This window comes from Chionomys nivalis, chromosome 10 (assembly GCF_950005125.1).
Source record: "Chionomys nivalis chromosome 10, mChiNiv1.1, whole genome shotgun sequence".
Taxonomy (NCBI): domain Eukaryota; kingdom Metazoa; phylum Chordata; class Mammalia; order Rodentia; family Cricetidae; genus Chionomys; species Chionomys nivalis.
Window position 1 is genome coordinate 27,474,429 of NC_080095.1, and position 21,499 is coordinate 27,495,927.

The 21,499-nt window shown below is 45.5% G+C and overlaps 1 protein-coding gene across 4 annotated transcripts in view; it reads left to right on the forward strand.

The window, feature by feature from the left end:
* Positions 1 to 21,499, forward strand: part of Foxn3 (forkhead box N3) — a 377,817-nt gene that overhangs the window by 96,362 nt on the left and 259,956 nt on the right. For 3 of the 4 annotated variants that reach the window (XM_057782270.1, XM_057782276.1, XM_057782277.1), the window contains exon 2: positions 6,730 to 6,823. The gene's annotated coding sequence lies outside the window, so the exon portion shown is untranslated. The remainder of the gene's footprint in view (positions 1 to 6,729; positions 6,824 to 21,499) is intronic. The other variant, XM_057782272.1, reaches the window with a different exon arrangement.

Genomic DNA, 21,499 nt, shown 5'->3' on the forward strand with positions numbered 1-21,499 from the left:
GCCGACTTTGCGACCAAATTGTACGGTAATTTAGGAGGAGTGTTGGAATGGCCATTTATTTACATCGCCGGAAACCTACTTTTGAATAGCAGCCCAGGTGTTAGGTTAATGGATTTCAGTGTGCACGTTATGGTTACAGGAGCTTTCAAGTACGTTATAAGCTAATTTATACTGAATTTTTGATGTCAAAATATTTTCCTCCGTGCTCGTTATTCTGCTTAAACTCGCATTTACCTTATAGTGTAGTTTTATTAATCTTGCATCAGTGGAGAGAAAGCAAAACAGGACGGTCATGTGAGAAAATGTACTCATTGGAAGGTTAATATTCTGACCTGAGGTGGGCTTTTTTAAAAGAGTAAAACACATTGATGTGTTGGGTCTATATAAGACTCTTCTTTTTGTGTTCCCAGGAAATGGTCTACAGCCCCTACTGCCTGTTACCCCTCTTAGTAATTATTTGAATAGATGCTAAGAGACCACCTTTGGGGGGTTCCAAGCTTCTGAACACCTGGGCGTGTGGAGAGCTGGGACAGGTTTTGAATTACAAACTAGGGATTTGAAGCCTGGAATGAGCAGCATCCTAGTGAACAGAGGGACAGGCCTCACCGACTTAGGCTCCTGGATAGAAGGAGTACCAAAGCGGTGTGTGCTCACCCACAGTCTCAGCAACCCCGAATGGGAAGGGAAGTTTGTGTCTTTCATGGGGAAACTTTTCCACGGTGGTTCACAGCCCAGGCAGGTTGGCTCTTGCAGGAGCCTTCTGCCCACTCACACTCTCGCTGAAGTCGAAGCTTGCCACACTGCCTGGCGAGGGCACTGACTAGAGGCTGATTGACCAGGCACTGGGTCTTGAACCATCTCCTTGTGATAGGTGCAGGACACCACTGGCCAGAGGGACTGAATGCAGGGTCTGATAGGTCACGTGAGGTTCTGCCTTTGGGTGTGAGGGGTCCTGGAAACCTTGCTTTCAGTAACTGCGACTCAGAGGTTGCAGATGAACAAAGTCTCAGGGAATAATTTGGGATGACCAGCTCAGTTTTTGTTTGGGAGGAACAGAGCTGCCCCATCTAGCATGCGGCATGGTTACTTTATTTTTAAATCACCTGGAAATATTTATGTAGTATAGAAATTAAAAAAAAAAATCTATGTCACTTTGTTCTAACTCTTTCATAAGAATGTGGAGACACAAACCAGGCATAGTGATACTGCCTGTAATCCCCAGCTCGCGGTTTCTCAGGAGGCAGGACAATCAGAAGTTCAAGGTCATCCTGAGTAACACAGAAATCTACCCCACCACCCAAGACAGGATTTCTCTGTGGCGCTAGAGCCTGTCCTGGAACTAGCTTTTATAGACGGGGCTGGCCTCGAACTCACAGAGATCCACCTGCCTCTGCCTCCCGAGTGCTTGGATTAAAGGTGTGAGCCACCACTGCCCGACTAGAAAGATTTTTGAATGCATTACTTTTCTCTTCGTGGGTACCAGGTGCCCAGCAAGAAGGAACTTAAAGGAAATGTATTTCGGCTCATTGTTTGACAAGGTATAGCCCATCGCGACGGGCAAGACATGAAGGCAGATGGTTCCAAGGTAGTGAAAACTGCTACTTGGACCCCTCATCTGCTCACATCTTCCTGAAAGAGGAAGCAAGAGTGGGCTACACGCAGGAATGGGCTGCTGATCTCAAGTCTCCCCTTTATTTCCCAGCGACCACTTCCTCCGTCTATGGCCCACTCCTAAGAGTACTATACCCTCTCCGAAGAGCACCAACAGCTGGGGACCAAATGTTCAAACACATGCACCTGTGGGGGACATTGTGCATGCAACCCCAACAGCATCAGGCCCTTCCTTTACAGCCTTGTTGAAAGCCCTGCCTTAACCTACGTTGGCAGGTTTTGCAGAGCCTAGATCAGTATTTCAAACTTTTGCATTGAACTGAGCTCTTACAACTTAAAGCCGTGCTTCGTGAGACCGTCTCCAAGTGCTCGTGTTCTTTGATCAAAGAGAGCATGCTGAACACACAGACTCCCTCAGCCTAGGCACCAAGCATCTGGACCCATTTGTTCAAGTTCAGATAATTAGAAATTCCCTACTGCTTGGCACCAGCTAAACATAGTAACGAGTGGCTGGTTGTTTCTCTTCTTTTTATAAAATCCTAAGACTATAGAGATAAAAGGCCTTCATAGGATAACATTCCTCCTATGAGAGCAGAGAACATTATCTCCTCCTTCTTCTTCTTCTTCTTCTTCTTCTTCTTCTTCTTCTTCTTCTTCTTCTTCTTCTTCTTCTTCTTCTTCTTCTTCTTCTTCTCCTTCTCCTTCTCCTTCTCCTTCTCCTTCTCCTTCTCCTTCTCCTTCTCCTTCTCCTTCTCCTTCTTCTTCTCTTTTCTTTTCTTTTTTGCTGGAGTAGTGACTCACTATGTTGCCCAGACTGACCTTGACCTGATGATCTTCCTGCCTCTGCCTCTAAGTCCTGGGGTTATAAGTAGGTGTCACCATGCCAGAAGCAGAGGAAAGAATATTCAGCCAAGGCATTAAGGGACTTTTCCCCAGTGGAAGGGTTCTTCAGAGCCCAGCCGACAAGGTTCTATCTGTGGAGCCTGTGAAAATGTGGCTTTGGGTTCCATCATGCACTGCGAGTGATTCCTGCATCTGGATTGGCTCCCTCTGCAAACACTGGCATCCAGTTATAACATTAGTCAACTCTGTGCTGAAGGCTGGTATCGTTAGGTTAAAAATTAAAAACAATGGAAATGAGCCAAGGGGACACAGCAGCTGTAGGGTTTGGTCAAGTTCAGACCCTTAAAAAGAGTGGAAAAAAGAAAACTCATACTTCCCAGAGCCTGGGCACTGCTGTGCCAACCAGCTGGGCACAGTGTCATGGCAAAAAGAGGTTTTCAGTTTCAGAAATCTGAGACCCCGACCTTGCAAACAGGGAGGGACACAAGGTTGCCACTGGGGCTGATGGTGGCATTTGGTTTGTTTCTGGGCTCATGTCTGCCCGTAGTTACATCAGACTTTGCTGCCCTGTGAAGCCCATGCAGGTGAACAGGAGTGAGCTGCCTTGGGAAGGGTGTGTGTGTGTGTGTGTGTGTGTGTGTATGTGTGTGGTGTGCAGGTATGTATCAACAGCTTTTAAGGAAAATGCTCTGTGTAAACGTGAGTTTCCTCTTGTCCAGAGTTAGCCTGTTCAGGGAATAGAGCACAATTCAGGTTTCTGAGTTGGAAGCCTGATTAATCTCTCTGTCAGTTACATATGGAAATAAATTAGTAAATGGTCCATCTGGGACCAAACTCCTGCAGAGGCGATAAATTATCACCATCGTATATGTCGCTGTTGCTGAAGGCTGAGCTGTGCTCTCAGGAGCTGCTGAAAGATAACTGGATACTTGGCTGTGGTCAGAGGGATAACGTTAGTTGGGAAAAAAAAATTCCTAGGGAAGAATTTACCTTGAAATGTTTCTAGGGGGAATGGCGTGGTTGGTGCCGAGTCTGTTCCTCGGATCTGCTCTATCTGCAAACATTTAAAGAGTCTTGGGGGCATATGGAAGATTCGAGCTTTATATTTTCAAAGGCTAGTATAATACCACATCGTTAATTAATACCCAAGGTCTCAATAAAGAGTAGAATTCCACGTGTCTGTGTGAGATTGTGTGCTAAACACCACCCACAACTCAATCTCTGTTTTCTTATCTCAATTTCAACAAAGGCGGGGCAGGTCAGTGTCTCTCTTTTTTCTTTTTTTTTAAAAAAAAAATGTTTGTTGGGCATATATGTGTGACACGGGACGTATCTAGAGGTCAGAGGGCAACTTCCTGGGAGTCAGTTCTCTCCTTCCACCTTGTTTCTGCAGCTGGCTGCCGACTCACTGCCTTCCCATCTCCCTGCAGGAGTGCTGGCCTTATAGATAGGCCTATGTGACCACAGCTGGCTATTCTATGTGGGCTCTCAAGACTGAATTTGTCAGGCTTGGGTGACAAGTGCTTTATCTGCTAATCCTTCTGCCTCAGTCTCCCAGAATTATAAGAGTAAGCCACCACATCCTTCCCTAATGCTCCTTTATATAAAAATAAAAAGTGAGGCTTAGGGGATCAGATCTTGCTCATAGCCATTTGCATGGCTAGAAGGACAAACTGTAATGGGCAAGAAGAAGATGTTGTTAATTCTGATTTTGAAATTTCAGTGGAAGCCTTGGTGTGACATCAGGGTCCCACCATTAATAACAGGAAATGAAGACATGACATTCTACGTATGTCCATGTCCTAGAAGCAAGAACAGTACTGGGCATCCAAGTCCCATTTCTCCAGTTGGAGAGGCTGGGTATAATTTTGCTTTTGGAAAGACATATGGCACACCACAGTCAACCTGAGATGTCTTATAATGAATGTTAAAACCAAGACAGTGTCAGGGCTTCGAGGTGTGCTAATGTATTTTGCCCCTTTGCAGAACCGCCCAGGGTTGCAGTGACATCCAGATTGTTGTGCTTGCTGTTTATTTTGCGTTCTTCCTCCTGGGCAGACCGTGAGTTGTGAATCCTTGAAGCATCTGAGAGTCTTCCCTGTGGAAAATGCAAAATAACAAATATAAAAAGTAAAATCTAAAAAGTAAACTGGGTACAGAAATCTCTAAGTGTCATGTTCAAAGGACATGGATTTCTAAGTGCAGGGTATAGGCTGAGTAGCCATTACACAGGAGTTAGAAGCCATGGTTCCTTTGACCTCTCAGTATCTGGGATTGACCTTGACTCACTCAGACCATCAAGTTTCTCACATCAGCCAAACCCGGTTCCTCTGTCTCTCAAATAAGACTCAAGTTAGAGCGTTGCTTGCTTTGACCTGTCCCAATCTAGTTTTTTTTTCTTTTAATTTAGTTAATTTATTTGCTTGAGACAGGGTCTCATGTATTCCAGGCTAGCCTACAACTTGATCTATAGCCAAGGATGACCTTTAAATTCTGGTCTTCTTATGTCACTTCCTGAGTGCTAGGATTGCAGGTGTGGGCCATCACTCTGGTTTTACACAGTGCTGGGGATCAAACCACAGCTTCCCAGGCAAACACTCTTCCCACTGTGCTAACAACCCAGCACCCTGATTCTAATAGTTCAAAAACTATTTATCTGGTGTGTGTGTGTGTGCATGTATAGGTGTACGTGTGTACAGGGATGTGTGTGCGGGTGCACGAGTCAGAGAACATTTTTCTGGATTTGGTTCTTGCCTTTCACCTCTGTTTGTTTGTTTGTTTGTTTTGAGTCAGGCTTTTACTGTGTAGCCCTGTCCTGGAACTCAAAATGTAGACCAGGCTGGCCTCGAACTCACAACAGATCCTCCTGCCTCTGCCTCCCGAGTGCTAGGACTAAAGGCCTGGGATACCATCACCCAGCTGCCCTAAGGCAGGCTCCCTCTTGTTTCTGCTGCTGTGCTGCCCACTACGGTCTCCCCAACCTAAGAGCTGCTGGAGAGGTCTGCTTCCTGCTTCCATGTCTTAGGCGTGCTGGGAGCACAGATGCCCATCACTGCTTCCTTCTTTTTACATAGATCCTAGCTCTTTACCTGAACTCAGGGCCCCAGACTTAAACAGCAGCTCATCAGCCCTCTGAACCATCCCCTGCCACACACCCTCCTTCTAATCTTAAGGTTCAGTTATTATTGTCATTGTCTTAATGATCAATCTGTGACTTCGTCCTAACCCCAACTAGAAACAGATGTCTTCCCCGGAGCTTTCTAACCAACAGAAATTCGTTCTGGGGGTCTCATGCTTGTGTCTTCCCAAGTGGGTTATGTATTTCGAAGAACCTCCTACCCTTTCTTCTTCCTTCCTCTGCAGGCCCTCCTCAATGTTCTGCCTTTAATTATGTTTTAAGCATGAAATAGAGTAGGGTGAAGTTTTGTTTTACGACTGGATCAATGCCTTTGTATGAGTGACTGAAGGATGATCTGAGAGCAGAGGCCCTTGAGGGCTCGTGGAAGCCCTGTCCTATGCCCCTCTCCTCCCGGAAGTCCAAGTCTGTGGAACCTGGAGCAGAGCTAAGAGTTCTGTCTTTCTAGCAAAGACCTCAGCTACTGTTGGTCCAAGGGCCTGTGTGAGAGCCACTGCTGTAACGACCATTTCCTAACATACTCACACCAACCCCAACAGGATAATAGCTCTCTTTTCTTAGAGAATCTATTGATTTGTCATTCTTAAGGCCTTCGATGCCAAAAATTATCTTCCAGCAGAAATGATTATGCAGTCTGCCTCACGCGCCAACTTTTCTATTGTCCAGCGTTATTAGCCGTGACCCACTAACTTGGGAGTTAAGTGACGTAGTCCTTAGCCCTGGAACTGGAGAGACTGCGTCTCACAACACCGTGGACTTCGCAGCCTGAACACCGAGTCCACGTGGTGGACGGAGGATGGCCTTGAACTCTCGGTGGCCTCTGCCCTTAGACAAGTGTTTCAGAAGTAGCTATGGGAAAGGAAAACGATCTCAGGAATGTCTGGGTGGCTTTTCTAGTGAACCAAATAATCTCACGATGCCAATGGCATCTATTTTCAAATCTCCGGGCCCTCTTGTCCCCAGAAAGCAGTTTCAAAATCACTCCACCCTTCCCTGCGTGAGACCTGAGAGGCACTATGGCAACCGGCTTTTCACTGAAGTGTGTCAGTTTTCAGGGTCGGGCCGGAGAGGGCATGTGCTGTCTGTGAGGGTCGTCTGCTGCTTTACCCTAACCCTGGATCCCTTCTGCTCTCCTCCAGCAGCCTCTAGAAGTGTCGACTAGTGATTATGAAGACACCTCTGTCCTTTCTGGAGCGATGCTGACCTCCGTTTCTTGGACCCATTCTGACTCAGGTAATCACACTCCGGTGGCCCTTCCCCAACCGCCAAACCTTCGCAGATTGCCTGGAATCAATGAAATACGGAAGCTGTATTTAAATGCAAATACAAAGTTGATTGCTTCCCCCCCCCCCCCACCTCGGTTGTTACCCTTCCCCCAACCTTCTTAATGATCAATTCATGCAGCTGACCAGACTGACAATGTGGCCAATCCAATTTAGGCATTAAGATGATTGAAAAAAAAATCTTAATTCACGCCTTTATTTAAAATTCCACTGTGCGTCTTAGACCCTCCAAGGCACCTGAACATTGCTGGGAATTTTCATTTGGAGACACACTAGTACCTAACTAGTACCACCACATTGCCTTCTTTCCCAGAATGCCTTGCATAATTGTCGTCATCCTTCTAATGTTGTGCCAGTTGGTTGTGTCCAGAGGAGACTATTGAGTGTCTGTTTTGTGCTCTTGAGACAGATGGTGGTGAAGAAATACAAGGCTGTTTTCTATGCGCAGAGATCTTTTGGAATTGCCAGGTTCAAGACTCCATCATGAAAGGATGGCAGGCAGTGGGGCTCAGTGTCAAGTTGGGAGTGTAGGCCCCTGCCCCTCACACCTATCCCAGCCCGCAGGCCTGGTCTGGGGTCAGGACCACTTTCCCCAAGGTATTTAAGTGATCCCCCAAAAGAGGAACAGGTGATCTTCCTTTCTTCCTCCCGGGGTTTGCATTTCTGCGGCTTCCGGTTCCCCCTGGGGGGGGGGCACCTGAGAGCACAGAACTCCCATTAAACCTGGATTTTTAAAAAAATATTTATTTATTTATTATGTATACAATATTTTGTTTGTGTGTATGCCTGCAGGCCAGAATTGGGCACCAGACCTCATTATAGATGGTTGTGAGCCACCATGTGGTTGCTGGGAATTGAACTCAGGACCTTTGGAAGAGCAGGCAATGCTCTTACCCTCTGAGCCATCTCTCCAGCCCAAACCTGGATATTTTTTAATTTGGCTTGTTTTGATTTGGCTTGATTGGGAATTTTTGTGTTGGCGGGAGCTTGTGTTAAGAAATGGAGCACCAGACTGAAATCTCAAGGTCCAAATTAGGAGCAGAAGGAGAGAGAGCACGAGCAAGGAACTCAGGACCGCGAGGGGTGCACCCACACACTGAGACAATGGGGATGTTCTATCAGGAAGTCACCAAGGCCAGCTGGCCTGGGTCTGAAAAAGCATGGGATAAAACCAGACTCGCTGAACATAGCGGACAATGAGGACTACTGAGAACTCAAGAACAATGGCAATGGGTTTTTGATCCTACTGCACCTACTGGCTTTGTGGGAGTCTAGGCAGTTTGGATGCTCACCTTACTAGACCTGGATGGAGGTGAGGGGTCCTTGGACTTCCCACAGGGCAGGGAACCCTGATTGCTCTTAGGGCTGATGAGGGAGGGGGACTTGATGGGGGAGGGGGAGGGAAATGGGAGGCGGTGGTGGGGAGGAGGCAGAAATCTTTAATAAATAAATAAATAGATAAATAAATAGCTAAATAAATAAATAAATAGAAATATTCCTACTACTGAGAACTCAAGAACAATGGCAATGGGTTTTTGATCCTACTGCATGTACTGGGGGTGGGGCTTTGTGGGAGCCTAGGCAGTTTGGATGCTCACCTTATTAGACCTGGATGGAGGTGGGTGGTCCTTGGACTTCCCACAGGGCAGGGAACCCTGATTGCTCTTAGGGCTGATGAGGGAGGGGGACTTTATTGGGGGAGGGAAATGGGAGGCGGTGGCTGGGAGGAGGCAGAAATCTTTAATAAATAAATTAATTAATTAAAAAAAAGAAATATTCCTAACACTCAGTGTGGGGGAGGGGGCTGGGCACTAAGTGTGGGGCTCTGCTTTGGGGAATCCATAGGCTTCCAGGTTTGAGGTTAAAATAGTTACTGAGGAATTTGTGAACCTAGAGGGGTTTCAGGTGGCTTCGTCCCTGAGGGTCTCTTGGGTAGGCCGAGCCAAGAGAGTGACCTAACAGGAAGATGGAACTGAGCCCTCAGTGAGTGCTGTCTCATCCCTGATCCTCTGTCCCAACCAAAGTCAGGCTCCTTCTCAAGGCCTGAGTTTCTTAAGATCCTAGAGTAGAGCCGGGCGGTGGTGGCGCAGGCCTTTAATCCCAGCACTCGGGAGGCAGAGACAGGCGGATCTCTGTGAGTTCGAGACCAGCCTGGTCTACAAGAGCTAGTTCCAGGACAGGCTCCAAAACCACAGAGAAACCCTGTCTCAAAAAACCAAAAAAAAAAAGAAAAAAAAAAAAAAAAAAGATCCTAGAGTAGAGCCACCCTGTGACAGAGGGGGCTGGTCTGATATCATCTCTCCCAGGACCACAGCCACCGTATCACAGCTCTGGCATGGTGTCCTTTCTGCTTCTCTGCCTGTGTGTATTATTATTTATTCTTCTCTTGCAAACTCACCCCTCCATCCCCCAAGTGCTTGGGGTACCCACATCTTGATGAGACCCTGGATGAAACGGACACTGTAGGAGTGCGCCTGACTGTCAGAGGTGCCATTTGGAGCTAAGAAGTGAAACGGAGGGATAGGAAATACAAGGGAAGAACATGAACTTATAACCTTGGGGGAAGTCTTTAGATGACTCTGAACTCAGGGGCAATCTCAAGGTCAAAATGAGAGCCACAGCTAGGATTGGTGAGCCAGACGCCCCAGGTAATGTATGGATTGTACAGTAGGTATGACCGCATTCGGGTCTTTGCCAGTGCTGCTTGTTTTCCAGATTGAGCCATGATGTATTCACTACCCTGATGAATTCCTAAGGGTGCCCCTGAGAGCTGTCAGCCAAGGTGTCTGTTCTATGGAAACGCCCTGGTCACCCTGGACCTGCTGAGGTGCACAAGTATCCAGGCCCTGGGTGATGAGGAGCTCCAAACCCCTGGAGTCACAGCCAAAATCCCCAGCCAGTGGGACTGAGAAGAGACAAAAGCAGCAGATTCTGTGCCCTTTCTCTGCTGCACTGAACCAGCGGAAGTGACCTTCCTCTGGCTCAGCTATGATCCAAAGAAGCTTACTGTGGTGTAGGTTAGACAAGTTAAGAGAGGTTTTCACAGTTTGCATCAAGAAAACAAAAGCAGGCTAAACTCTGTGCCCTATAAGAATGTCATGAAGGACTAGGGGTGTGACTCCATTAATAGAATGTGTGCCTAGCATGCACTAAGCCCTGAGCTCCATTCCTAACACTGCTAACAAGAAGTATGGTGACCCACGCAGGGAATCCCAGCGCCTGGGTGTGGAGGCAGGAGGTCAGAAGTCTAAGATCATCCTCCTCTACAAAGCTAGTCGGAGGCCAGCTCGTGTTGACACCTTAGTGTCTCTAAGTAGGGTTTTGTTGGGAGCACAGCTCAGCTCATTCATCTCTACATGATAAAGACAGTCTTTGCACCACAGTAAAAAGAAAAAAATTGAACAGGAAGGGCAAACACCATAAGATATTTACCCTCTGACCTTTTTCAGAAGTGTGCCATCTCCTGGCCTAAACAATGGTGTGACATGCACATTTGCAAAATTTGAGAGGTGGGACTCGTCCTCCATTGAGAAAATCTGGGCATGAAATGAGTCGATTGAAGTAGAAAAGAGAGGGTGGGGGAGCTGTCTGGATAGAGACACTGAGTCAGTCACACTCTGGTTGGATTTTCCAGGCATCCCTGTAACTGTCAGTTAAGCCTAAATACATCATTGAGCCATTTCACCGCTGGAACCTACATGCACTATTAGTCTGGTTTTCAAATAAGGCACCAGGCTTCCTGGAGTACCCTAAAACGTTCCACTACATGGGCACCAACCTAAAGCCAACCTTGCATTTGAGAATTTTTTTTCTTTTTCTTTGGCACTAGATGTGAGCTATTTTACCTTAAAACAAATAGATATTTGGTTTTAAATCAAGTAAGTGGTGTGTTGGCTTACCAGGAGTAAGCTGGTTCGTCTTGTCAAATGTTTTCCCAAGCTGGTAGGATTGCATGATACTGGAGTTAAGGTTGCAGATGTGAGCTCCTATCTTCCTGACTGGCTGAGCCAGGGAAGGCTGTAGTATTGTAAGATTAAAGAGTGCATCGTGTGGGGCTTACGAGACGGCATAGTGGGTAAAAGCACTTGCTGCCAAATGATGTAAGCCCAATGACCCAAATTAAACCCCCAGAACCCAAGGATGGATGGAAGGAAATACCTGACTCTGCAAAGTTGTTCTGTGACCATCACCTGCAGGCTGCATGCTGTGGGCACAGCCACTCTGCCTCACCTCACACATGCGTGCACTAATAACAACAGCAATAGCAGCAGCAGCAACAACAACAATAATAAATGTTTAGCTATGCTGATGCTAGAGAAGTACATGGTTAAGAGCACTTATTGGAGCTGGGTGGTGGTGGCGCACGCCTTTAATTCTAGTACTTGATAGGCAGAGGCAGGTGGATCTCTATGAGTTCCGGGCCAGCTTGGTCTACAGAGAAAGTTCCAGGAGAGCCTGGGCTACACAGAGAAACCCTGTATTGAAGAATAAAATAAAAACAAGCAAACAAAAAAGAGCACTTACCACTCTTGAACAGGATCCGAATTTGGTACCAACTCCCACATGGAGGCTTATAATGAACGGCCTATAACTCCAATTCCGAGGTCCTGGATTCAGTTTACAGTTCCTCCATGGAGGCTTATAATGGCCTGTAAGTCCAGTTCTGCTGCCTCGACATCCTATTCTGGCTTCCTGGCTTCTGCACACATATGCACAGACACTCATGCAGGTTCGTACACATACACAAGTTTTTTTAATTTTTTAAATGATAAATAAATAAAATGAAAAAGTAGGTCAGGGGTGGAGATGCAGCTTGGTTGGCTGAGTGCCTGCCTGACTTGTGAAGTCTTGGGTTCAATCTGAAGCTCACATTAAACTGGGCCTTCTCCTTGGCTACACAGCAAGTTCAAAGCCAGCTTGGGCTACACGAGGCCCTATCTAAAAAAACAAAACCTAACCACAGTCAACACAGACCAAATAGCCTGTAGAATACTGTTGAACAAAATGTTGTCTATTTGCAAGACTATGTGGTCATTTCCCTGGGTCCTGCCTCACTAGTGTTTAGAACCAAACGCGTGGACTCATGGCCAGGAGCTGGAAAACAAGCTACCGGTCTTATATTGCTTGCTTCAAGAAACGCACCCCCAGAAAACCACACATGGGCTTTGTAAATGCTCAAAGAAAAAGAAGAACCTCCCGTTCTAAAAGACAAATTAGGTAGAAATTTCTAATCTTGTCTCATAAACAATATAGAAATAACTTTAAAATATTCCACTTTAAGCATGCATTTAATGTGTGCTCTGGGAACCAAATAGTGTTGCCAAGATAGAACATTCTAATAATGATTTATGTAAATTTATTTGTACAAAGTAATGGTGTAGTTGCCTATAGCAAATTGCTTAGAATATGAAATGACATTTATGGAGTTTTTTCCCTCCCCCCCCCCCCCGCCTCTCTCTCTGAATGAATACAATGGAAAAATGAGAGAGTCCAGAAAGCAAAAAAAAGAAACTCAAGTTCAAAATGGAGTCTGCTGCCTCAGGAAACAGAAATGGCTGGCCAGGTTACAGGGTGTAAGAGTTGTATCTAGGTGGTTCTCTGTGATATGCTTATTGGAGTCGTTTTCAAGGACAAGAGTGAGTTAGGAGGTCAGAGCCCTGTGTTTTGGGGATGGTAAAGTACACAGACACCAAAACTCTTAGCATAGTGACAAATCCCTTGCCCTGGTTAGTGCTGGTGGCTAGCTTACAACATGTGGCATGCGAGGCAAATGCGATTAGAATTGGGCAATTAATCTTAGCTGCTAGTTACTTATTACCAGAGAAAGTCATGCTTTAATCATAAGTGGAGCCCAAATATGAAACGAAAACCAAGCAACAGAACTCCTCCAAGTTCTGATTCTCGGACCTCCAGGCATGCGCCTGCCCTGTTTGCGCCATTGATGATGGCTCTAGGTGTTCCCTGGGAACAGGTGATCAGTAAGAGCCACACACACCAAACAGTGTCTGGGTGCTTGGACCTGGTGAATCCCACTGCACTTTACATGCCCTGCGCTGTTTAGAAGAATGACTTGAGCATCTTTAGTCTAGAAGATAGTTAGTTTGCTCAGAAAGTCCTTTTCCTGTCTTACTTGCTGGTCTCAATCATTTGTCAGTCGATTTCAGTCGAAGCCCTGGCTTTTGGCTTACCCCAGGTGTTTTGGAATTGTGCTCATGCTCGGGAGAAGACAGGTAGAGCAGAATGACCATGCAGTGTGGACCTCAGCTGTTCTGGAGCTACAGGCTGATGACTGACAAGACTTAAAGGTCAAGCAGGATCGTCAGCCTAAATGAAAAGAACCCCGGCTTCAAGGAAGGAGGGGGATGGCTCAGTTTCAGTGACGTTCCTAACAAATGCAGATCTTGTTTGTTTGTTTGTTTTTTCGAGACACGGGTTCTTTGTATAGCTCCAGTGTTCTGGAACTCACTCTGTAGACCAGACTGGCCTCAAACTCACAGAGATTTGCCTGTCGCTGCCTCCTGAGTACTGGTATTAAAGGTGTGCACCACCACCACTGGGCATAAATGTCAATCTTAAAAGTTGTGCCAAGGGGCTGGAGAGATGGCTCAAGGGTTAAAAGCACTGGCTGCTCTTCTAGAGGTCCTGAGTTTAATTCTCAGCACCTATATGGTAGCTCCCAGCCATCTATAATAAGATCTGATGCCCACTTCTGGCCTGCAGGTGTACATGCAGAACACTCATACATAAAATATAGATAGATAGATAAAATATATACATAAATATATACATAAAATATAGATAGATAGATGATAGATAGATGATAGATAGATAGATAGATAGATAGATAGATAGATAGATAGATAGATAGAATAGGTTGTGCTGAGGTTGGTTTTAATGAATGGTCCCAAGAACCCAGCACTGAAGCACAACCCTTAGCTATTATTCCCTGTGATGACTAATCTAGGTTTAGAATCACCATAGAAACCAACCTCTGGTCCTGTCTTCCAGGAAGGTTCTCCATGAGGTTAATTGATGGGGGATAAATATGGAGGAGACCATTTTAAGAGCAGGGATGGGGGTGGGGAAGCTGAACAGCAGCATTCCTCTCTCTGCTTCCTGATATAACTGTGCTCCTGCCTTGGATACAATGTAGCAGCGCTCCTGATGCGTGACTTCCATTCCTAGATGAGCTGTGCCCCCACACTGCTAGCCGGATAAACCCTTCCTTCCTTCAGTTACCTTTGCCAAGCATTTTGTCATAGCAACAGACAAGTAACTAATACATCTTCTGTTCCCTCCCCCGCCAAATGGCATTGGGTACAATTTTCGAAACTTGTTTACTTTATGGAGGTGATAGGAAAATTAAACAACTCTTTAAAGCCTTTGGCATGCTACTCAGAAGATACTAAATTCTTAGTTTATGGTGACTCCTAAAATTCTTCTAGTTGGGATGACTTGACAGTATATGGGTCAGACTGAAAATTGTGAGATTAAATATTTATTTAATTTGAATGTGACTTGATCTAAAAGATGTCAAAATCAGTTGTGTATGTGTATAAAAAGATAGCAAATCAAACATGAGAATTCTTTCACTTACTCATTTAACAAATAACTCTTAGTGTTAAAAGTCTTTCTTTGTATGCTGTTTACAAGGACGGAGAGACCAGATAGCCTGCTCTCAAGCAATAAGGGAGTTCGATTGTTTTCTTTAATATTGTCATAAAGAATGGACTAGATAGCTATTCTCACATGATAAGTGGGCCCGGTGCAGCCACTTGAGTGCGCATGGTCTTTATCCAAGAATTTGGAAATTAAGCTGACCCACATCCTCCTTTGTTGCTCCAAGTCCTAATTCTGGCAAGGAGCCTGCGCGTTGTTTCCCTTCAGTAGTCCTGGCTAGCTGCGGAGTGGACGAAGACGAATGGATGGGAAGTCTGGCTTTTGGCTCTGCTACTGCTGCCTGCAAAAGAAGCCATTGTTTCTCTTTGCTGAAAGGTTCGCAGGCCCTGTTTAGATAGAACTAATTTCCATTGGACTTCATAGGTGACACGTTTATCAAGGGTGGAAATGGAATGAATCCTTGGTAAAATGTGTTGATTTCTGTATCTTTTGAATGGTTTTATAATACCCTGGAAAACCCTATTTCACAAAAGATTCTCTGGGGAAAAGAAGGTAAGGAAATATGAGGTCTGAGATTCCTTTTTAGTTTTCTGAGGCATGGTTTTACTAGCCCTGGCTGGCCTGGAACTCAATGTTCCAGGCTGGCCTCAGACTCATGGAGTACCACCTGCCTCTGCCTCCAGAGTACTAGGGCTAAAAGTTATGTGCTGCCACAGCCACAAGGATTCCTTTCTTGTTTGTTTGGTTTTGGTTTTCGAGACAGGGTTTCTCTGTGCATCCCTGGCTGTCATAGATCTCTTCTGTGGACCAGGGTGACCTCAAACTCACAGAGATCCACCTGCCTCTGCCTCCCAAGTGCTGGGATTAAAGGGGTGCACCACTACTGCCCAGTATCCACAAAGATTCTGAAGTGGAAGGAGAAATAAATAATAAACCTAAAGAGTCTGGGAGTGTATGTAGCTCAGTGGCGAAGCAGTTGAAGAGCATGTGGAAGACCCCAGGAATGACCTCCCAACCCCCCCCAAAAGAAACAAGCAGAGAAAAGACACTTCCAAAATCAGATAGCTCATCTTGTCCCAGACACTAGGAGCCTCCTGTGTGGCTAGTAGAGGGAATCTTAAGAGGTCCTGCTTGAGCGAACAGTCCAACAGAAAATAGACTTTGACATACATGCACAGAGGGCTGGAGATAGCCCAGAGGCTGAGAGCACTAGTTGCTCTCACAGAGGACCCAGGTTTCATTTCCAGCGCCTACAGGGCATCTCACAACTGTCTGTAACTCCAGTTCCAGATTATCTGATGCCCTCTTCTGGGCCTCTTGGGTACTGCATGCACACAGTGCATATACATGCAAGCGAAGCATCCATACACATAAAAAAAAATAAAAAAATACATGCATAGAGGTGTTCAAGTATGAGCTCCCTCCTGCCCTGAAGCATCATGAGAATAAACCCATGATTTTCAAGATCAGTATCCTTACTGGGCATAATAAAAAGGTGGCGACTTACACCTGTCCCCTTGACGTACTCATGTGCTACATACATAGGGGCATCTTGGCCACGATGGATTGCCTGTCCAGAAGGTTATCGTAAAGCTGAGAAGCCTGATGTGTCTTTTTTACTGTACTCTTTCAGCTACCTCACATGCATACAGACTGCTGTGTTGTGCTTGTCTTCAGCGGGACAGCTTAAAGGTTTTCCCCTTATGACCCTTTTTACGGCCTGAGAAACATTATAGCACCCCGGGTATGTAGCCAAGCTAAATCAAATCAAACATTTACTGTTCATAAGTCATAAAATTTATTTCAAAATAATTCCTTGGTTATAAGTGGGATTTATCACCTATTAAAGACAAAAGCAGTTTGCATAGTAATTAGAAGGATATGCTTGTTTATTTTTATATAGTGCATTAAATCTTAGCCAAAAAGAAAAAGAAATTATTGAAAATTCTGCCCTAATCCCAAGGTAAACTCACTTAATATTTTTCCCCTGAAATGCAAGCCAGAAACGCAGGCATCAATTTGGTAAGTCAAACATTCTAACTCAGTCCTTCTAGAGGTATAATGATCTGATGCTTAATGCGTAAAGCCATGATGGTAGGAAAATATCCAGTCTTTGTTTCCTAGTTAAGCCATTATGTGTCTGCAGTTTAGAGCATCCAGTAGCCTCAAGTCCGAGCCGGGGCAGTATTTATGGTCGCCATGTGATAAGGTAGCATGTGAGCTACAGACTGCCTATGTTGTGTGTCAGACAGAACGAAGGCTGAGCTGAAGTCCTGTGACCCAACAGGGTCCAGCAGTGTCAGGCACACCTTCAATTCACCTTTTACACACACACACACACACACACACTTATACAACCTCATATGGAGTCACAGCCTACAGCTTAAGTCGCTGTGGCTTACAGCGTTCAGTGTGGCAATGTTCCGTATAGGACTATAGTGTAGGAATGAGAAACTGTACAGTTACCTAGGTTAGGTGTGTGGCAGGATGGACCTTGTAGGCTTGTGCAGTAATGCTGTGCGTGTGTGTGTGTGTACACAGAAATGCCCTCCAGTGAATGCATTTCTGACGTCAATCCACGGCTGCTGCCGCCTTTGCAATCTCATTGCTGGGTGAAACCTACATCTGGGGACCTTTGGCTCTTCTCTTCCTTCTACTTCTTGATGCGCTTTTGTCTCCTCCTCTAGCCTCCTTTGTGTCTCATATTACTGTTTACTGGAGACCCAAAGCCCAGGGTTTATCCTTATTAAAAAGAAGATTAGCAAGTATTAGAGACATACCAGCAATTAAGACTTTCTTCCCGGCTTCAGGAGAGCGGGGAGCATTTGGGAAGACGAATTGGCATCTGTTCCTAGCACTGTGGGTTAAGACCATGCAATCATGTGTTTATCTCCCAGGTGACACGTGGACAACCCAACCTCTGCAGAGGCAGAGAGAAGCTGTTCCACTGATCACCATGAGCAGTATGATGTTGAGCCTGTTGCTCTGCATTGTACCTGCTACCCTCCTGTGTCCTCGTGTGTTGTTATTTTCACTTGATCTCGTGTGAATGCGCACAAAGGCCCCTAGTGGATAATGGATGGCTAATCTTGGATTGAGTCATTTGGGCCCAAGCTCAGGACTATGTTCAGGGCTTGGAGCTCCACCAATGATGGTGTCAACATAGTACAAGTAAAATCATTTGGAGCTGGGCCTAGAATTTGACTGGTGGAGTGTTCGCCTAGTGTGCAGGGTACCCTGGGTTTAGTCACCAGCGACCACGTAAACCAAGAGTGGCGACACGCACCTGTAATCCCAGCACTTGGGAGTGGAAGCAGGAAGATCAGGAGTTCAAGGTCATTCGTGACTACATAGGAAGACATTCACTGGCCTGAGCTACATGTGATCTATCTCAAAAAAAAAAAAATATATATATATATATATATATATATATATATATATAGCCTGGGTTTAGTGGGGCACAATTGCAAATCAGAGTGGGGATGTCTTCCTGGGAGTCTGAAGAGTCTTTTTGAAGTAGCTAGAGAGTGGCCTTCAAACTGACCTGCTTACTATGACAGATAGACCATGAAAGAGGAGAGAGGCGTTTGCAAAAGCCTGTCTCCCCAGAACCTAGGTCCAATGGCCTCTGAACAGTTGGACTTTTGACAGTCAGACCCTAGTACAAAATGTGTTTGCTTGTGAGATCAGCACACTGATAGCAACTAGGGTAAACCCGTTTATCAACTTGGCTCTATTTGTGCTCGAAGCTCAAGGAATTGAACTGCTTTTGGCTGCACCCCCATGGTGTCACTGTCTTCTGGTGACATGTAATTTTCCAGGTGAACAAAGAGAGGCAGGGAATTGGTTCAAATAGCCACCGAAGGGCTGAATTATTCCGTAGCGATTTGTTGGATCTGATGAATGGGACATGCTGTCTCCTTGCCCATCTCTGGTAAACCAGGGGAGAATGAGGCAGGACTCAGTTCTGTTGGAAGACTAGGTGATTCTCAGGGGTTCCAGCGGAGCCTATTTCAGGTAAATAAGGAAATGACCTACTGACTCCTCACCGTGAGTGGCTGTATCATGGGTAGCAAGGTGTTTAATAATGAACTCTAACTCCTGAAGAAAGACATTGTTTTCTTTTTCGAGTTTGCTCTCTTGTGGCCCAGGCAGGAGAACTCACAATGTGGTGAGGGTGACCTTCTGATCAGCATGCTTCTCCTTCTCAAGTGCTGGGATTGCACATACCACACCACACCCATTTTATGGGGTGCTGGGGATCGAACCTAGGGCTTTCTGCATGATAGGGAAGCATTGTACCAACTGAGTATGTCCCCAGCCTTAGGCTTATTTTTATCACATTAAATAACACTATCCCCAATATGATTATAATGGAACTATTATCACTATTTATTTTAGCTTTCTGATACATGTAAAAATTCATGTAATGTATGTGCATGTAGTACTACATATTTCTATGTGAATATATATGCATGTGCCCATTAAATAAATGTTATTTTTCAATCCGGGGTACTTTATACCATGCCCAGTCTTCTCTGGGTTGGGATATCGCTAAATTAGCACCATCATAACTACATCAGCTTGTATCATCCTATCTCCGTGTCTTTCTCAGTTCTACCTGGGATATAGACTATGTGCTTAACTGAACAAAAATGCCAACAAGCTGCTATTTATTTTATTAAACGGCTCGAGCAGAGATGGTCGGTCTGATTGCTGAAAAATGTTAGCTTATCCCTGAACTGCCCTGATGGTTCTTATTATTCAATTTGCATTGCTTACAATAATAATTATTACTACATAAAAGAGCATGGTGCTTTTATTTGTACAGTTCTTTCATTAATAATTTAACTGGCTATTACACACAACATCATCTTGGCATATGTCAAGATGCTTAGAGGTCAGCCCTGAGCATCTTCAGGCATCTGAATACAGGTGTGAGTTGTAAGGTTTGGAGTCGGGATGCAAGTCGGAAGGTCACTGGCCTTGGCGTGCAGTTGCTGGCACACCCCTCCTTTCTCTGTGTTTCTTTCTGAACATTTTAGTGTTTCAGCAATGGTGACTCTGACCTGGTCGTTTTTACACTCCGAGAGAACAGATCACAGTGTTGATATTTTGTTGACGAAAATGGTTGGCTTGTACTGATTTACAAATGAAAAAAAAAAGTAACAATAGCTAAACCAGTGAATCTGACCCAGGCTGGTGGAACCAGTGGGTTTGTAAATAACCTGTGTATCCAAGAGAAACGTTGGATGTTCTAGAAATGTTCTAGAGAGATGGTGAAGATTTTTTCAGCCACCGCTTAGCTGCCTCCCACCCCATGCATCAGAACTTTATAAAGTATATATGTGTTATTAGACCATCTGTATAAAACTGCAGTTTGTGGCCCTTTTTAGTCTAGGCAAATCCTATAGGCCTTGACTTTTTTAAAACTTATATTTTATATATTAAATAAATCAGTAACTTGTGCTATGCCTCTTGAGGTATGAGATCACAACACAGGTTTGAAGGGTGACCTACCATGAAGGTCAAAGACTCCAGGTTCAAACTGGGTTAAATGGGGAAAATCAAGCAAATGAATGGTTGCGGTTTGGTCAGCCTAGCCTGCTTTCTGGGTTAAGAGTTCATGGAGGGTCAGGCGTGATGGTGCACACCTGTAACCACAGCACTGGGGAGGCAGAGGCAGGAGGATTCTGAATTTAAGGCCAACGTGGGCTACATAGCTAGAAAAGAAAGATGGACTAGGAGAGAAAGGGAGGGAGGGAGGGAGGGAGGGAGGGAGGGAGGGAGGGAGGGAGGGAGGGAAAAGAAAGGTCCCATGGAGGAAACCTGCCCTGTCAGAATTGGAGTTTACAAGAGTTAGGCTCTTCTCTTCCATGAGTAGCCCAGGCTTTCCAAGCAGGTTCTGACGGCTGGCCTTTCCCTGGGCCCAGTGCTTGCTCAGCCCAGCAGCGGAAGCTTCACAGAGCAGGAATCGGGAGTTTCTGGTATCGGGAGTTTTTCTAGAGTCCCATTTCACGAGCTACCTTTTGAAACAAGTTGAACTATTTCTAATTAAAATTATACTCAGACCTCTAATGAACAGCTGAAACCCTGGCACCGTGAACCCTAGGGGTACATACTCCATATTAATGCCTCTGAACATATAACAAGGAACTGCTCATTTAGAAGAAGGTCACCTCCTGATGGCCGAGTTGTGCATATGTGCAGCTCAAGCTTGGCTAGGTCATGAGGTGACAGGCGATGCCCCAAACTCAGTGGGATAAAAGAAAAGTTTTCTGCCTTGCACACTCTCCTTGTGTGCAATGGTCAAGAACCATCACTTAGAGTTATTCTTAGTCTTGGTTCTAGAGCAAGACTTCCTAGTTAGTTTTTACTAACAATTTGACACAACCAAGAGTTGTGGAGGACGAGGGAGTCTTAATTGAGGGGTTGGCCATGTGAGATTGGCCTGTGACCAGATGTGGGGGGTATGCCTTGATGGTTGACTGATGTGGGAGGCCCCAGCCCTCTGTGGACAGGACCACTGATGAGGTGGTCCTGGGTTGTATAAGAAAGCTGGATGGGCATGAACCAGAGAGAGCAAGCCAGTAAGCAGGATTCTCCCACGGCTCCTGCCTCCGGGTGGTTGCCTTGCGTTCCTGCCTGACATTTCTTGAAGATGGCCTGTGACCTGGAAGTGTAAGATGTGGTCAACCCTTTCCTCCTCAAGTTCCTTTTGATTCCGGTGTTTATCACAGTGACAGAAAGCTAAGGCCTGTAGGACAGTAGGACAGTGAAGTCTGCTGCTTCTGAAAGGTAGCCATCTAGTAGTGACAGGCCACTTCCACTCACATTTCCCTGATCAAAGCTAGCCACATGGGCTCACTTAATTTTAGGTAAGGGAAGAAATGTAACACAACTGGATGCTTTGAAAAAAAAAAAAAAGAGCTGAAGCCGGACTGTGGTGGTGCACACCTTAATCCCAGCACTTGGGAAAACAGAGGCAGGCAGATCTCTGTGAGAG